The sequence below is a fragment of the Dermacentor andersoni genome, chromosome 1, assembly GCF_023375885.2.
Source record: "Dermacentor andersoni chromosome 1, qqDerAnde1_hic_scaffold, whole genome shotgun sequence".
NCBI classification, from domain to species: Eukaryota; Metazoa; Arthropoda; class Arachnida; order Ixodida; family Ixodidae; genus Dermacentor; species Dermacentor andersoni.
This window is the reverse complement of record NC_092814.1, coordinates 332,400,051-332,419,599: the sequence shown is the minus strand read 5'-3', so window position 1 is coordinate 332,419,599 and position 19,549 is coordinate 332,400,051. Positions and strand designations below refer to the sequence as shown.

Here is a 19,549-nt window from a genome sequence, read left to right as displayed (position 1 = left end):
ACAAGGATGGTTTTTGTTAGCGCGTACTTTCAGAATTTATTCAAGAAGGATATCGCATTCATACATGATACGAATGAACGGGACCGAAATGTTCGTTTAGCCAAAGAAATGATCCCACTTGTAAAGAAATCTTGCATTTTTTTTCTGTTTTTCCTTATATACATGTTCTTCTGCCCGTGATCTTGGGGCAAGAAAGTAAGGAAATCGGTGCCCAGCCATAGCGCGCTGAAGCACATAAAAACAACGTTGCCCCCCCCCCCCCCCCCCCCCCCTTCTGAAGCACTCTATCTGCACCGTCTGCCCTTTACGGCAGCCAGCCGAGGCAAGAGCATCGACCTTATAGCTGAAACATTAATCTGACTCCCTTCTTCTCAAAAAAAAAAGAAAGAAAGAAAGAAAAGAGAGAGAGAGAGAAATAAAAAAGAAAGAAAAGTGACTCCAAAATCGGAGTCTTTCCTGAAGCTTAACTTGTGTCTATATCTCGGTCAATCGGGACCATATGCGTCTCTAATCCGGCGAGAGGTATTTCACTCCCAGAAGTGCAATTAGCACCGATTGTTAACGCGAACAAACGACCAAGTTAAAAAAAAAAGAAAAACTTCATCGACCTTCTGCACACAGTGCTCACCCGGCCGTCATTCAGCCGAAGAATCCATGCATTATTTATGCCCGTACCGCATACACTCCCGGCTGGGCATCCGGCCTGCAGCTATTATACAACCGGGGGATCAAGAAAAAAGGAATAACGACCGCGATATCACGCCTAAGTACAACTTAATTCATCTCCCATCTCCCCAGAGTTTACGTATGAGTACGTACTGCTTGCATTATTCATGCTCCTCATTCCGAATTTTTGCCTACGAAGTGCGTAGAACAGTGCAGTTCGACACGTAAGAGAAATTACGACGACGCTGCGCGAAGACCACCTCAACAACTCGGTTTGCCCGAGACCGCTTGGTAAACGAGAACAAACGGCCGCGACCGTCGGCTTTTAATTGTTCTGCCGGCAAAGCACCGACGCAACATCGTCCCACAACGCCCACAGATGCACCCACCTTTACAAAACGCGAAGACTGCCTTCATATACCTGACATGCACACACATAAGAATACGGTAGCTCTTTCAAACGGCATAATGGCGGTACGGAAAAAAACAACTATAGAAGTGTTTTGACGCCAGTCAGAGCGCTCTAAATGTAAATAGCATTGATTGCTTCGTACTGAAGGACAGACGACATTTAGACTCTTAAGATTATTATTGCGATAGCAACTATATGAACACTCCAGGCGCATTTTTGCCGTTGGCGTCGCCGTCGCGGTGAGGTTCCGCATAAAGTCCAAGGGCGATAAAATCGTCGCCGTATGCTGCATGCACGAGTGAAAGCGTGCGAGGGTGAGCCGGCGATCGCGGCTCAATTTCGCGCACGGAAGGGAGGAAAGCGGGGAGAAAGCGCGCCGCGCCGTCTTCCGTCGCGCGCAAGGCTCCAGAGGGGATGGCTGGGAAGGCGATCTGCTCTGGGCCGCTGTATCTTGAAAGCCATCTGCGAAGGGGACGGAGCCGTGAGTTCTGTTAACGCGGCTTAGTTCGCGTTGATGCGAGGGGCAGCACGAAGGTCAATTCACCCGCTGCTGCTGCCGCGCTTCCTCAACACAACGTTTCGGCAGCGAGTTCAAGCGGTCATCGAGTGAGATGTGTTCATGTTTGCTTGCGCGCGCGTGACGCCATGCTTCTTCATTTATTTGGTATTTAGTTAGTAAGCGAATGTTTAGAATTTTATACGGCCGATAAAACTACTATCTTTACTTCGTATAGCTGTCCACTAATTTGCTATAGCAATCGATGCTTCGTCTTTCGGACGAAACATACTTTTTTTTTCGAATTTACAGCACTTGCGTCCCCCCTTACGCAGAGTGCACAGCTAACTTTAGCCAGAGTTTAAAAATATGCCGATGCAATCTAAGACAACGCGACCAAATGCACGTTGCTGATTATTGTATGGAGTAAGTCACACTAAACTTTGTGTTATGCTTAAGTGCGTAATTAGTCAAGATTAATTAACCAACTTCTGAAGCAACGAAGCTATAGGCAAAAATTCCAATTCGAGAGCTGTAGAGCGCTTTGCAAAACGTCCGATTAAACCGTTTCTAACTCTCGATCTATTGGATATCAGTGTTCTTTCGCTTATTTTTTGTATTTCGCAGGCGTCTGCAATAAGCGGAAAAACACTAATGCGTATAGATAGAAAGTAGGAAACTGTTTCATCGGACGTTTTGCAAAGCGCTCTACAACTTTCTAACTGAATTTTTTTTGCCTAGCTTCGTTCCTTTCGAAGTTGATTAATTAATCTTGACTAATTATGCCAATAAGCAGAATACAAAAAATAGTGTGACTTACCCCATACAATAGCCAGCAACACGCACTGGTCGCGTCGTCATAGAGTGCATCGGCCTATTTTTAAACTCTGGCTAAAGTTAGCTGGGACACCCTGTATATTTTCTGCGACGGCAATTATACGGACGCTCCAGGCGCATTTCATCCATCGTCGCCGCTCGTCGTATGCTATATGTTCGAGTGCAAGCGTGCGAGGGTGAGCCGACGATGGTGGCTCATTTTCGCGAGCGCAAGGGAGGAAAGCGCGCGAGGTAGCGGGGGGGGGGGGGGGGGGGGGGGGGGGCGTTCTGCTTTGGCGGCGGTGCGTATGACGCGGCCGCGCGGGCCACATAGCTTGAAAACTATCTACGATGGGGACAGGGTGCGCTGAGTGCTGGTAGCTTCCTGTGCGCTGTGTTCTTGCGGCTCGGTACGCGTTGAAGCGAGAGGCAATACGAAAGTCAATTCGCTCGCTGCTGCTGCCACGCTTATTCACTCCAGCGTTTTGACAGCAAGTTTCCGCAGTCAAGTGTGAGATGTGTTCATGTTTGCTTGTGCGAACGTGCCGCCATGCTTGTTAATTTAGTTAGTGAGCGAATGTTTAGAGGTTTATACGGCCGATAAAACTACTATCCTTACTTCGTATAGCTATCTACTGATTTGCTGTGGCAATCGACGCTTCGCCTTTCGGGCGAAATTGCGAATTTTTACTGCGAGCTGGAACAGCTATACCGAAGCACAGAACGAAGGCTTTTGTATGCGTTTTCGCACACTATATAGTAGTTGCATTTTATCTTGACGTAAGTTCTTGCAAAGTTGAGATCGAGGATAGTTCCACAGCCAGTGCAGAATTCCGTTCGATAACTTTAATTTGCAGCGCCTCCTCTATAAAACATGAATTACAGCTTTAAGGCTACAGAGCCACTGAAGAAGTCCTGCTACGATCTTTTGTGAGCTATAGAAGTACCCGAAACTTGTCCCCAATTAAACTTTCCTGATGGCTGACGTCCGGCTCGCTTACACAAAAGAACACACTATATAAAACGTTTGTTTTCCTAGAAAACGCAGGCGGAGCGAGCTTCTCGTCGAAAAAAAAATCATGAGCAGTGTCAAGGTTGTACAGCGACAAAATTATTCTTAGCCGGGCTTCTTGGTACGACGACATTATACGGCGAACAATGCAAGAACAGGTCAAATGATTAAGGGAACGGATGACTCCCGTTCTTGCACTATTTGACGTATGATGTCGTCGTACCAAGAAGCCCGGCTAAGAATCATTTTGTCGCTGTACAACCTTAACACTGCTCACGATTTTTTTTTTTTTCGACGGGAAGCTCGCTCCGCCTGCGTTGTCTAGGAAAACATCGTCTATGCTGATGTTGGAGGACTCCCGCATAGAGTGGTTCTGCGTATAGTATAGACGTAGCCAGTCTTGCGAATCAGGCTTGCAGACACACGTACCAGCAAGGCTGACTTTCTCATTACCAAACAGATCGAAGCAAGAGCGTGCACGACGAAAAGACAAGTGGAACTATACAGAGCCAGCTGCTTCGAGAAGCCGCGTTTATTATTTAGGCGTAGAAAGCACTCACATAGGAAGAACAAAAATAACGACACAACTCACGAAGATTCCGAATCAATGAGCGAGAGTGAGTGAGTGTGTGAGCGAGCGAGCGCGAGCGATCGACAAAGCAGAACGTGCTTTCAGTTGATAGTCAGCGCCGGTATTTTGTAGCGATGCCTTTTCCCATTCTATGCTTTTTCCGGCTTTTCGCGCTTGACCAGTGGTCAGAGCGACGGTCTGCCCACATTATCAACGGGATCAGGCGGCCGTGTGTGGTGGATGATAAGATTAGCATAGAATAAGGCATAAGGCATCGCTACAAAATAGCGGCCCAGGTCCTTTACGTTCCTCTTCTGTCTGTGTTTTCTATACGCCTAACATTTCAAACCATGCATCTTTCGAAATCGTTGCCGAGACGCGTGTCACGGAAAGAGGAGCGACGTGAACGCCTGTGTCGACATAAAGACGACAGACGCCAGCGCCGATACACTACGCGCCAGATAAACAAATGGTGACAAAGTAGAACTTGCATTCTATAACAGAACGGCTGTAGCTCTGCTGTCTCGTAGAAACGCTGCTGGTGCAAAAATCTTCGTTACTGTCATATTCCGGCGTCGTGAAAGCATTGTTGCCGTGTTGTTTTCTTTGACCACGAAGTCGTCTGTCTAGCATAGATTACGCATGGACAGTGAGCGCTGCAAGCACTATAAGTTGAGCTGACGACGATCAGTCTCCAAGCGACACGACTGACACTGAGAACAAGATGAATCGCAAGTATACATAGACGTGTCACCGGAACCTTCCAGGCGAGTTTCGCTTGCGTCAACGTATAGTGCGTGCAGCAGCCATGAGAAAGAAGCACTCGTGTAGAACGCGTAGATCACGTCATCTTACCTGCTGCATACGTTAAAGCGTAACTTGGCAGTGTACACATTTAGCGGCAATACAGATTTATTGAGTAGGGTACCGATTTGGGCGAGTTAGCAGCATTTTATGACGGTAGGCTTTTGCGCGCGAAGTAGAGCACGAAGACGGGAGGCTTGACAAACACAAGCGCACGCGTTTGTACGCGCACGCACGTATGCGCGCGCTTGTGTTTGTCAACTCTCCCATCTGCGTGACATTTGCTTAAATTTTTTTCCCTTCTTTCTTTTTTCTGCCGGATGAATTTGCGCGAGCGGCATAGATACCAAACACTACGTGAATAGCAAATGCATATGTGCTACAAAAGCCCTCTTTTCTCCTCCTCTTAGCCATCGGGCAATGAATAAAATAAAAAAGAAACGACGGGCTGCTAGTTTTTCGTTATTCGAAGGTTAATATTAATATATTAACGAACTGTCGCGCTGTTTAGAAGAGATAAAAATGACAAAAAAGCAGAAACAAGGGGTAAATGCCCGAGCAGAACACTTTGAGAGGTGTTACGTCTCAACACCACCGAGGGTGTTAATTGAACGTCTGCCCCGTGTCAAACCGCCACGCCTCCTAACCAGACGTCAGCGCGGCGTGGACAACGACTGGACAGTCTTCAGATTCCCTAGTCGACTCGCCTAGGGAAGACGACGGGATTAAAAGCGGAGACCTTTCGAGCAGTGGGACAGAGGGTCCTGATTTGAACTCGGACGTTTATCTTGCTCCTGCATGGAGTGAGCTTCCGCACTGGAGCTGTGTAACTAAGCTAAATAAACCTTCTTTCATTTTCTGCAACTTGACGTCGTAGTGGATGGCTTGGTGGATTCCATGCCCTGAACGCCGCCCTAGCCGCAACAGAGGCTAGAGTTGGCTCACGATTACCATTAATGCGCGAATGAAAAAAGAAGGGGAACACCGCAAAAGAAGACACATAGAAACAGTTTCAGCACAATTTGGCACAAGTCATGAACAAAAAAAAACAAAACATAGCCGGACGCGACCGTTACTATAGCTAAACTGCGCAGAGATAACAGGCGCAATTTCCGCGATTAGCAGCGCATTCCGAGTCAACATCGCGCCGCGAGTATATTCCACTTCAAAAGGCACACCGCTACGCTGAACAACCATGGGGACCGTGCAGGCGCTTATTGGGCGCACGTAGTAGAATTTATCGGCGTCCCCAGGGAGCGCGCGCCGTCGCTCGTCCCGTTAACGCCGCGGGAAGGCGTGCAACGAATGCCGAAAGGATCACCGCAGCGAACTGTGCACAACTCAGACAGATTCCAGGCGCGACCGGTGCTCGTAGCAGAGGTCGTATATATAAAAAAAATAGCGCAGGCGTTCGCATGCGCCGCTTCTGATGAGAGTATGATCCGCGAGCCGCAGATTTATGCACACGCGGATCGCCGGAAGCATGTAAGAACAACGTGGAACGCGGCAGTTTTTCGCGAAACAATATACGACCGCTCGATCAGGCAAAGGGACGTCAGTGAAGGGTCTTGAAGCAACCTGCCAGGGCGGCACATATATCGGCTCACGTCCCGGAAATTTCCCCTGTTCCGTGGATGTGGAATTCCCTCCGCTGTACTGCAGATAATTCAAGCAAGGTACGTGTTCAATGCACAAACAAACCTTGAGATGTTCCTTTCGATAAAAACAAAATGAACAGGCCTAATAGTCAGATGGACAGCTGACACACGCCCTGTTTAGCTCTTTCGTTACCGTGCCCATGGAAATCTATCAATTTGATCGACATTTCTCGTGCGCGTTGTTAAACATTTCCGTAGGAATTCTTCCACTAGCAACACCATGCACCGTCTGAAATGACGACTGAACTTTAGCTATTTGTCAGACTTGAGAAATTTTTTGGCAGATCGGGGAGCCTGGAAATATACAACTCCGACTGGAGGTATCGTCGAAACTCCAGTGCTCATAGACGCAAAATTTGCGCTTTGGTCGGCTCAGCAACACAGCTCTTAAATGACAGTAGCAGTGAAGACAGAGAAGCGTCTCTCGGGATGTCAATTTTCCGATCCGACGCATATAGGCAACACCTCAAACGACGGTACATGCTTGCGAGCGTCTGTTATTTGATAGTTGTGTTCGACTGATATAAAGTGTCACTTTATTTTCTCCCTCGTGAATTGCTTTTATACATCAGCGCTTCGACAGCGTATATACAAATTATTACAAGCACTTCATTCCGTAGTGTGGGGAATTGATACGCACAAGAGCGCGCGCAGTCGATTTCAGACCGACCTTCGACTGAAGCTTGACTAGCTGTCTAATCTCTCACATTTTTTGAACACCGCCTGTCAAAGTGCCCTTATTTATTATTGTACGATACTGTGCAACACTCCACATAACTGTACAGCCCTGTACAGAGACTGAAGAAAGCATGTGGATGCTCCAGCGCCAGTTGATCGCACGCTAGACCACATCGCTTGTATGCGGAAAAGCTGACTGAACGGAATAATCAAGTATGAGCAGGCTTCTGCATGCTCCCTGACCTGACAACCATTGCTTCGAGAGCCTAAAGAATGAAGTAAAGACAAACCAGGTGCCTACTGCAATGAGTAAAAGCAAATTCTCCCTGTACAATAGGAACTTACCCATCTTCAAATTTGCGAAGCCACTTCTCTCCCGCATAACATGGGCCTCACTATGGCTAGCATTGACGCCAACAAATCTTCATAATTTATTTGTGGGACCTAATTTACAAATGTTGGGAACGAGGAACCAGGTGCATATTTTTTATATATTTCAGATTTTTTTTTACTATGAATACTTATACTAAAAACATCCAAATTGTTTCTTTCACTCGTGTTCCTTGAAGTGCTTTCTTGAAGTGCTTCTTTGAAGTGTGACATAAGAATTCTCAAAAATTGCCTGAGTAACTAATACTGCTATACATCCATTCAAAACACCAGTGATCAGGCTATAAATTTATAACAGTATACGTTGCCGCTACTACGTCTTGAAATAAAATGTTCAAGCATAAAAGCACCGAAACTGAGCCCATTTCTAGCGGTAACAAAAGAGTGAGAGCAACCTTAACACCAGTTTGACCGGCCGGCTGTATTCCTATACAGTCAGAACGTCAAATGGCGCACTGCGTACATTCGCACGTGGATAATAGGCTGACGTGGAATATGTCACAACACCCGAAACAGTCGTTTTCGCAGGCAAGATTGTGTGCATCTCAATTGACAGCGCTATCATGACAGCATGCATATAGATCTGTCAAAGCGAAAAGGACAAGTCAGGGTTGTTCGCGGTAACCTTATGACATTTCCTCCGCGATGTTTTGTGTTTGACAAAAACGACAGCATCAAATCCTATAGCAGACGCAAGCATGCAAAAAAAAAAAAAAAAAAAAAAGAAAAAAGAGGAAGTAGCGCCGCGACACGACGCATGCGCACAACTTAGAATTTATTTTGATTCACATTTTACTCAGGCTGCATGTGTTTTGGCCCAGTATTCCTTAAATTCCATAATTTTACTTATTATTCTTATTATTATTGTTGTTATTAGGCAAACAATAGGATCCATCAATGCGTTAATTGAAGTACAAGTTATAAAGGATCACTTATTTGCACCTTAATACTACAATCAAATTCGGACAGCAATACAAATATAGATCACGCACACTCCAGCACGAGGAAACGGTTAACTACACACATCTGCAAAACATCTTTCTTTCTTGCTTTTTTTTATTACATGATTCCCGAGACGAGGCGAGATGACAGGGAAAGGTTGGAAGGGTCGGGTACACGAAACCTCCACCATCAGGGCGTACCCGATCACTCTTCCCAGCAGACAGTGACATATATAGGACGGGGAACACTGACACGCTTGATCGAGCTGGACGCGATTCACCGTATGGTAACAGAGTACGTTGTCGCCACGAAGGTGCCCGTCCTGCGAGCTCAAAATTCGCTCCCACTGATATACACGGTTCACCGGGTGGGAAACGTGATTCGGCGCTGCGCGCAAGCGTCTTCGCACATGCACCTATTTATATTAGTGCACCGGAGCGCGACGTGACGCAGCAGTTTCGATGTCAGACCGCGCGTCTCGCCAACTATAGCCATGTGCGTCCGGGTACCGGTGAGTGATCACCTCATTTAGGTGAAACCTCGCGAAAGAACCTGCGCTGGCAGGCGAGGACGTCTGGGTAACCAAACCAAATGTAGAAACATAGCGCGCAATATGTACTACATACCTTGAGCAATGGAACACGCACGATAAGCAGGCATACACAGACACGTAGGCATACATGCATACAGGGCAGGGCACGCGCGTCTATCAGGTGCAGCGTACACATTCGAGAGCGCGCATGCGCGAGCCAGACCCCTACGCTGTGCGCGTGGCTGTGTGTGACTGTTTGCGCGCGTTCGCTAGCTCCATTCGCATCGCTGTCTTCTTGTATCTTATTACGCAGCCTGTCACACGTAACTTGTGCCAAAATTTAAAAAAAAGATACGCGAGTGCCACGTGGCTGGACGGACTTTTATATAGCACTTTCATGAACAGACAAAACATCTATGTAACCCGTACAGAGCAACAGAAAGATGGATCGAACAATGTTCATGATGGCCTAGAATTTTCGGATTGAAAGGTTTCGCTCTGATTATAATATTTGGGAAGTTAATTAATAAGAACTAATTACGTAATTAGTAAAATAAAAGAAATAGTCTGACCTGCCCCAGGCGACAGCAGACAACATTAACTTGGCGCTGTATACAGCTAGGTGGCAGTCGCGTATTCTTAAATTTTGGCACAACTAACGTGGGACACCCTGTGTATAGGTAGACAATGTATCATTAATATAGCAGCTTAACAGTCTGCAAGCATGCAGATTAGGTCAGCGTTCAACGCGACCACGAAAGCGTAGATGTACCCCCTGCACTCGCTGTCTAGAGCATTCCAACACCGCGCTGAAAAGCAAGAGCAACCCCAAAGCAACTGCTATAGGTTGAGGATAACGAACACGCTCACGACTGTACGATTTACAAGTCCAAGTGAGTGCCGCTGTTCACAACCTTTGGATGTGCTAATACTCGAAACCTTCGAATAACGAATCGAATATAGTCATATGCGGCTCCGTCTTCGAATCTAATAGCCACTATTCGTAGATACGAAAATTTTTGGAGTAGTTTTAAAATATTTCAAATAGCCAACTGCGCGCGATCAAGCACAGCATTAGAACAAAAGTTTGACAAATTTCTCCCCGGCGGTCATAGTGGACCAAAAAGAAAATTCAACAGAGACGCTCAAGACTGCTTACGTGTGGGAATGCGAAAGCATGATGCCGTTTGTATACAGGTATCGGAACGACTCGAACGCGCTCATTCTACACACTCATGACGTGGCACCACTCATTGGCTGCAGCATCACGTGCCGAACGATACAAGAACTAGGCCACACGTTTAGTCAGCCAGATGGCTGCGACGTGACGTGCGCAATGACGCACGCGCTAGGCACACATTTAATCAACTGGAGCCGCGGAGCCGCCGTGGCGTCGGCGAAGCGTGCTCGATCGTCTCGCAGCCCGGAGACCCAAATTCGACTCCCATCCAGACCGAAATGCACCAGATTTTCTTATCAAAGCCATTAATTTACTCTGTTTACAGAAACCTCCATGAGAAATTTGACGTCAACCCGAAGGTTTTTTTTTTTTTTTTTTACCTGTTCTTACCCTTTGCGCCGTCGGCCTTTTTTGGTACCGTTTATACCGGTCACGCAAAACACTGGAAGTTACCATTGGAGCACGCACGACTCGCCCAGGGAGCCATGCACACTTTTCCGGTTCAACCGCTACCATTCGCATTCACCAATAAATTCAGAGTATGCAAATAAACTTATCTACCCCTAATGCTTCACTCGTGCTTTTAATAAACAACGCTTAATAACGTGTCGTATAACGACAGAAACTCGCTAACGTTGTGAATATACAAGGCTGTGAACATCGCTTTGTATTAGGGAGTTTCGAACAGCTAAATTTCCGAATCACATACGAATATTCGATAAAAACGACCTTCGAACGTCGAATCGAATACCGAATATTTTCAATTTCGAAGCATTCTGAAATGGGAAGCTTGCGTGGTGTCTGTTTGGCGAAAAGGCTTATTGACGTTATATCGTTGATACTCGCGTGTAATGCCTTTTAGAGCTAGATGCCTGGTCAACTGAGAAACTTGCACATGAGATACAACTGAAATATTATATCTGGCGGGGCGGACCATGACACTGACAGTAATGACAGAAAGATCACTAGGTAACCGTATACAGTATACAGAACGTTGTGTTCGTTAAACGAGGCAAGCGCAATACTATAAGGAGCACCGCAAGTCGTTCTGAAGCAGTTGAAACAACAAGGCGGAATCAACGAAATTATAATTTGCTTTGCCTTAATCGAGATATGTAGTACATTCCTAGGCTGCATAAGGCGAGGCACGCTTATTTACGCTTATTTAACGGTTATCAACTTATGTGCCGAAGTGATGCTCGTGCATTCGCTCGGCATAAGTTGCCTATGCGTATAGCAACCGCGAACTCTAAGGAGCGTTCTCCCGCAAGAATTTTTCAAGTTAGTTCATTAATCGCGGAAATTGAAATATTTGAAGTGACGCGAACCCATGATTTCACGATGCGGGCTCCACTGCAGAGCGAGATTCCCTCTCCACTAGCCCCGTCTAGCCTCCGCAAGCGAAATTAATAGAGTGTTTTAGTTGAGCGTCTTTACGGTACGCTCCGCTCCGAGCGGCCCACTAAGCCACAGCGGAGGGGCGGGCGATTTTCACGTTTTAGTTGCACGTTTAGCGTAGCGGAGCGGACCTTTCGTAGTTGCAGCGCCCCCTGGCTAAATTCAGGGTAATGAAAGAAAATAAAAACACTTTATGATCACTCTTATACCGTAAAACGTACATATGTATATATATAACTTGTTTCTCCATGAGGTATCTAGACGTGTGCTTGTAATGCGTTACCGGTCCATTTTATCCAATGGAAAATAAAGCGCCGTCTTGGGGAACGCCACGTGTTAGCCAGCGCGCTTGCTTACGGCATCCAATCCAATCCGTTCGGACGCCAATGCTAGCCAAAGTGCTGCGCGGCACGCTCCGCTCAGGCAGCTTCTAAGCGGACCGTGTTCCTCGCTCCGCTATCCCGCTTACGGCTAAGCGGACGGCGCATGCGCATTCGCGCTTCCGCTCCGCTTAACTGCTTAGCGGAGCGTAAATACGCTCAACTAAAACACTCTAATTCCCTGCGTTCTCCAATACCGGAGCTCGAGGATCGCGTGACGCATACGTCACGTGCCCCGCCTTCTTTTCTCTCTCTCTCTCTCTCGCGCGCGTTCTTGTTGAGTGGCGCACTTCCGGTGACGGTCTCGCGCGTGAGCTGTTGCGTTTGTCTCGTTTCGCGCAGCGGACGATTTTGCGCGCTCTGCACGAGAAGGCGGTGTAAGTCAGTGCTACCACCACGAGCGCTGAGGCAGGCGCGAGAGGATGAAAGAGCACGATCGCAGCGCTGGAACACGGTAGAAAATTACATAGTTTCATTCTCCGCGCGCGCAAATGCACGACGGGGGAACAAGCGGACGAAACGGAAGTATCTCTATCTTGCTGCGGTAGGAAGTAAAAGAAAAACACGCAGACATTCGGTTATTGTGTTCCATTATTTCTCTAAACTTCAATTCCTCCACTGAAGCGACAGATTAAGCAAATATGTGATGTTGCCTCGAATAATTCCCGAAGTCACGTCACAAGTGACGTCACAGCGTTACCATGTATGTATAGGTGCAGTTGCGTCGACTCTCCGGCTGGGAGTGCGGCGCCCGCGAGTAGGGCAAACGGCCTTTGGTTTGAAATTCAAGCTTTTTCCGCGGCGCGTAGAGATGTAACACTTAGCAGACACTATCATTAGCGCGCGTTGTATGCACTGCGCCTGTCAGCTCAAAATGTCCAGACCTGGCGAGGAGTCCTTTAAATGACGGTATGCGCACGATGGCGAATTGCGGCCGTCCATGGCCCGTGCGTCGCAAGGTAGCGGTGGCGGATCAACAAGCCCTGGGCTGTAGAGAGCACCTCCGTGCTTATTACTCATACACATATGGCCACACCTGCACTGGCATACAGGGTGTTCAAAATCAAGCTTTATAGTTTTCTTAAAGTTAGGCACTGGGAGGCACGCGAAGACCACCTGTGCAATTAAGCCATGTGGCCAGGGGGACACAAAGCGAGATGATAATTGCTGTCAGCAGCCCAATTAATTGACTAAAAGTGAATAATTAACTTTTTGTTGACTGCAGTAAAAGGTTATATTTGAAGTTAGAAGCAGTCATGTTTCTAGACAGTACTTATTGGAAGAATTCTTCTAGTGTGTCTGTGCTCCGAGATATCAGACTCTAAATTTTAATTGTCGTTCACATGATTACGCATGCAAGAGAGTTAGGATCGACGCATAGCTCCTCCCTGATGTTTAGTGTGACAACGGGGCGGAGCCATAAGTAACGACGATAACTGCACTCCCCGCCTCCCCCACCCCTTCCCCGGTCCCTAAAGAAGAAAGTAAGAGCGAATAAAGAATCACCCCGAAGCGAAACAGGGAATGTTCGGATTGTTTCACTAGCTCTTTTCAAAAAGCAATTTCAACACGCCACACCGTTCTACAAAACTGCTCAATCCGCTGCGAGAACTTGAACGGAGAAAGAGTGCGAACGGCGCTCTCCCAAGGGGGAACTCACTCGCCCGCTCGTGCCGCCAGAGTAGAAAACAGCGCAGTTTATTTATTCGTTTGTTTTTTGTTTCGTCCTCGACAGGATGAATAACTACATAAAATGATATTTACAAGAGACAAAGGAGGGGAAAAGAAGTGCGAACAGTAGAGCTGCACGCGTTGCCGTGACAGGCAGCCCGTGCAATCGCGTCCGGGCAGCTGTACGGAACAGCAGCTCCCCCCCCCCCCCCTCCTCCTCACCCACCCCCCGTTTTAGGACACGGTAGCAACTTCTCGCGCGCAGTTGCTGCTAACTGCTTCGTCGGTTGCAACCTTTCCGCACCCCGACAGGAAGTAGGACGAAGGAGGCACGGCGGCAATGCGTCATCCAGCCTCCAGTATACACACGCACTCTCTCTGCCTCTCTCCGGTACCGGGTGTCTCCCTCAACCCGCGATAAATCGCGACGGACCATTCTGTCTCACCCGTGGAGCAAGAGGCGTCCGAAAGAGCCGCTCGCGCGTGTCGACATACGTTGTCGGGGGGTAGAAGGTGACATTATGAAAAGTGAGGTGGAAAGAAAGAAAAAAATGAGCTGAGTTAACATTCGTAGCCGTGGACAACACATCAAACCCGGTCGGCGAGAACGACGACCGCGCGATCGGCCAGCGGTGAGAGCGCTTGCGCGAAGCTTGGCCCAGGCAGCCACGCTTGTTTTTTTTTTTTTTTTTTTTCGCGAGACTCCTGCGGGGAACGAAACTGTCACCCATACCGTTATCCGTCCGCACCGTGTGCTCGACTTCGAAGGTTTACGCTCGTTAAGAGAGCTGGAAAAATGGAGTGATATACGGTGATTGATAGAGGTTGGACGAGACCCAGGGCTCTTTATCTACGAGGTGCGAGGTGTGGGAGACGCATAAAAGATAAACAATAACTTGGAAGTGCGCGCTATTGCGAACTGCGACTCTTCTTCCGACTTAATAAAATAATTCTGGGGTAACGTCCGAAAATCACGATCTGATTACGGGGCACGCCGTAGTGGCAGACTGCAGATTCATTTTGACCACCTGGGATTCTTTAACGTGCGCATAAACCTAAGTACCACGAACGTTTTTGCATTTTGCCCCTATTGGAACGCGGCCGCCGCAGCCGAGGCAGACCCGCGACCACGAGTTGAGCAGCAGAACGGCGCAGCCAATGAGCCAGCGTCGCCGCAGAGAAGAATTAAACGATTCGTTTCCTCACGTGAATATTACACAAAATGCCGAGCCTCGGGTCCGGTTTGTTTCGAAATGCAATGTCAAACTATAGCATTTTTTTAAAAGGTGAAAGTGCCACGCGGGTTGATGTTGAAACTTTGATTTTTCATCACGCCTACAATGCCTGCCTGCAGTGCAATACGGCAATAACACGCGGAAGGTGACGGCAAGTTCTTTTTTTTTTTAATTATGAGGTTTTACGTGGCAAAGCCACTTTCTGATTATGAGGCACGCCGTAGTGGGGGACTCCGGAAATTTGGACCACCTGGGGTACTTTAACGTGCACCTAAATCGAAGTACACGGGTGTTTTCGCCCCCATCGAAATGCGGTCGCCGTGGCCGGCATTCGATCCCGCGACCTCGTGCTCAGCAGCCCAACACCATAGCCATTAAGCAACCGCGGCGGGTGGCAACAGTTGCTGTCGGCGATAATGAATGTGGTTAACAAGGCCGCGGGTTCACGCTAGAGTCAACGTGTGCGCTCGGAAGCACGCGAGCAACACAGACTCCAGCCACGTGATTTACGGCAATCGCGCCGTCTGAAATTATACGCGTTTGCCACTAAAGTAGGGTGGCTAGAAGGGGAGGTGTGAATACCGGCGGCGCTTTCCTTCGGGCGCGCGTGACCCCCTTGCGCACCGATGCCACCAGGGGGAACGTGGCGCTGCTGCTCGCGGCGTGGTAGTACGGCGTGGTACTCCCGCGCTGGACTGCGCCCTCCGCTGTCAGTTGGTCTCGTCGCCTGTTTTGGAGTGTTCCTCCCGACATTCCGTCATTCGAGGGCGAGATGCTGTGGACCACCAAGGTTATGTTGAGCACCGCAGCGACGCACGGCTAGTTTATTACATTGCAGGTTATGTGGCGAGAAGGCGTGTTTTGCCCACACATTATGAAGACTGCGAAGCACCATAAAGGCAATATCCCCAGAGAGCTTCCACCAGAGGCATCCAAAGAGTGGGACTTTGAGGGCCTTTTATATCCCTCAGAATCGTTCTACAAGCTGGACAATGCCTTTGAAAACAAACTCACTCGTTTATTCAGTGTAACACTCGCCGTGGTTGCTCAGTGGCTATGGTGTTGGGCTGCTGAGCACGAGGTCGTGGGATCGAATCCCGGCCACGGCGGCCGCATTTCGATGGGGGCGAAATGTGAAAACACCCGTGTACTTATATCTAGGTGCACGTTAAAGAACCCCAGGTGGTCAAAATTTCCGGAGCCCTCCACTACGGCGTGCCTCATAATCAGAAAGTGGTTTTGGCTCATAGAACCCCATAATTTTTAATTCAGTGTAACACGCTAGCATGCCAAATTTGTGGCCGAGATTTTGCAGTCAATTGGTTAAATGTCAAAGATTAGTTACCTAGACCATTCTACCCTGACAGCCTTAGTTATACGTTTTTATTGCGTCACAAGGATTCACGTTTTGCTTAAAAGTTTCAATCAGCAGAGCAGTGAGAAGAAACGGAAAACACTGAAACCTTGTGTGTTGTAAATATTTTTGCTCACTTGTAAATAAACGATTTCATGACCAGATTTGTTGCTTCACTGTCTGCAATCATAGTAAATTCCTTATATGAGCGTCAAAATGACATGCTACAGGTCTACAAGCGCAGACAAAAAGTGGTTTGTAAATACGTACAGACTTTGTCTGCAGTTTACAGGTCTTACGGCACGCATAGGGTGATTGACTGCTGATCTCGAGGACGGCGGTCGCATTTTCAGGGAGGCGATATGCAAGGCGCCCGTGTGCCGTATGATGTCAGTGCGCGTTAAAGAACCCGAAGTGATCGAAATTATTTCGAAGCCCCCCACTAGCTCTTAACACCCAAAGCCAGCTCACGATATGCGCACAGACAAAACGCGTTTGAATCTCGATACAGTGCGAACTGGGCCCGTAAAATCTCACAGGAGTAATGATTTGGGCTGACATAACATTGTTTTCATGATAAAGATTCATTCTTTGACGCTCGCAGAAAGCGCGGGATACCCGAAACGGGCTCATTTTCACTTTGTTGGTAGAGATGCAGCCGACGCGAGGCTGGCGATGCGCTCATTTCGGCTGCGTGCTTACCCCGCCTTGGTCAACAGCGCCGCCCCGCGGCATCGGTGCGCTGTGGGGTCACGTTTGCGCCGCCGGTATTCACACCTCCCCTTCTAGCCACCCTAACTAAAGCACGTCTCTGGCCGGCAGTCCAGCAGCAACGGCTGTCAGAGCCAAAGCCAGCCTGACGAAGACCTGTTATGGCAATACCGCTATACGCCGTTTAACGTCTCTTTCAATGCGAAGCATTCTTCGCTGAATATCGAGTTTTTCGCGTGCATCTCGGCGTTGTCGTGGGACAATCTTGGAGATCGTGCACAGCCTAACATCTACCTAATGCTTTACGTAAGTAACCGGAGTTTATTCTGCTTGAAATTTCTCTCTCTCTCTCTCTCTTGGCAGAGGGCTTACTGCGTGGTCAGAGGTCTAGCGCTACGACTTCTACAACATGCGCCAGATACACTTGTGGTGCAGCAATTTCCTTCTTTCCCCACGAAGTACAGAAGAGTGTGCGTGCGGCGCTGGAACTAACGCGCCAAAGCGGTAGCACACCGGGAAACGCCAGATAGGCGTAGTACTTGGATCCTGGCTCCACTTGGTTTTTACCAGAGACACGCGAGTCTTGTGCTACCCGAAACAATACCTTGCTTTGAATATAATTTGGCGGTAAAAGATGTGATAATACAGCAGAAAGTGACGCTCAATCTCCCCTTCGCCCGCTTTTCTTTTTTATGTCGCGTTTGTGCGTCAGCGTCTGTAAGTGAGCGTGAAGTCACAGATTTTAATGAATACACCGTTTATTTTCTCGTACTGGGCCATTATTATCAAGCAGAGAAATGCTCTCGAAACTTGCGAAGTTCACAATTTCGCCAAAGCAATTTAGCCATTATTGACTGATTAAAAGTTAATTATTAGTTAGTTAACGTGGAGATACCGTCAAAATGCATGACGTCGCGGCGATCTGGTGCGGGAACATCCAGGCAGCGTTATTTCGTTATTGCGTTTCTTTTTCTGGTTTAAAAAATTAATTATGGTATTTTACGTGCCAAAACCACGATCTATCTGATTATGAGGCACGCCGTAGTGGAAGATTCCGGATTAATTTTGACAAACTGGGGCTCTTTAACATGCACCCAACGCGCGGGAGTTTTTTGGGTTTCAGCCCCATCGAAATGCGGTCGCCGCAGCCGGGATTTGATCCCGCGACCTCGTGCTTATCAGCGCAACGGCAAAGCCAGTGAGCCACCACGGCGGATCTTTCTGGCTTACCGAGCGTCTTCTCACGGTAAGAGTGGCATTTATGGTATATTGCGGGAGAGTAATTTACAACTAGGCCGAAAAAAAAATATCTTTAGCGCCCCTTTATTGGGGCTGTAATAATGGACTCTACTTTGAAATAGGGAAGCTGACGGCGCAGTAACATTCCTTATCGCGTTCTCAGAGCAGCGCACATTGCGAGCTCTATTAACTGCCTTAATTAACAGGCTTTGAACTCGGTTGCTGGTTTCCGTTGCATAGTCCCACTCTTCCGTTTAGTATACTTCCTCCGCAGTACTAAATGACCCCCTTCCCTCCCTTTGTTTTTTTTTTTTCTTGATTGGCCTTTCCGTTTCGCACCCGCTCAGAGACCGCTCGTAAACGCACAACCGGGTTTGCCGAGTGCCCAGCCAGCAGCGCAGAGCACAGCGCCGAGGAAAAGGAATGCGAGAGCTGACACGGAATGAAACAAAGGGCTAGATAGCGCAAACGATTTGCCATTAAGTTTTCGGTTATTTTCGTCTTCCCCTTTCATTGGATATCACGCCGCCATTATCGCCGCCGCATCGGTCACTCGGTGACACAGATAAGAAATCAATAGAATACACAGATTCCAAAGAACCGTGCCGCCTGTAGAAGACACGTATACTTGCCTCGGTCGCAAAAAAAAAAAAAAACAAAAAAAAAAACAAAAGTGTCTCTGGAAAAGCATTCTACTTATCGCGGCATAATCGCGTAAATGCCACGATTCGATCTATTCAGCGTAGCTGTTGAGTAGCACGCTTCGGAGGCAGCGAACTTGCGCTGTGTGAGCGAGGAGGAGCGTCGCCGACAGGCGCTCTCCCCTTCCTCAGTCGTCGGTGACCTGCGGTGTTTAATCCCAGCCAGCCCCTACCCTTTTCCCTCGCTTGTTTTTTTTTTTTTTCCTTTTGTTATCTCCAACAGCTACGCAGACGCAGCTAACGCGCAGCGCCAGCGTTGTTCTGGCTACGTGCCCAGCAGTGGGGGTATAGCTCAGTGGCAGAGCATTCGACTGCAGATCGAGAGGTCCCCGGTTCAAATCCGGGTGCCCCCTACGCGTCACTTTTGTTTACTCTTAGCGCTCTCTTTTATTTTTCTTCTTTTCGTTTTTAACAAACGTGCGAAGGTAGCTTTCCGCGGAGTCTAAACCCTTAAATGTCCATTGTCCTGAGCGGCAATCATCCTGCCAGTATGCTTATTTTTATTTCCACACCTAAGGGTATTGAAATAACAAACAAATTCGTGCTACCAATTATAACGGGCACAGCTAGCGTCAAAGTGATATTAAACATTAGGCAATAAACCAGCGCAAACTTCGCTCATACTGTAGAGGTTGAAAACAACTTAGCAAATATTTAGCCGGCAATTAACCGCGGACAAGACGAAAACACAATACAAGATGCC

The 19,549-nt window shown here is 48.0% G+C and overlaps 1 protein-coding gene and 1 non-coding gene across 2 annotated transcripts in view; one reads left to right on the top strand and one right to left on the bottom strand.

Annotated features, from left to right (window-relative positions):
• Positions 1–19,549, bottom strand: part of MCU (mitochondrial calcium uniporter) — a 323,985-nt gene that overhangs the window by 37,985 nt on the left and 266,451 nt on the right. The gene's annotated exons all lie outside the window — the stretch shown is intronic.
• On the top strand, positions 19,128–19,199 carry TRNAC-GCA (transfer RNA cysteine (anticodon GCA)). Its single transcript has one exon. It is a non-coding gene; the product is annotated as a tRNA-Cys (tRNA).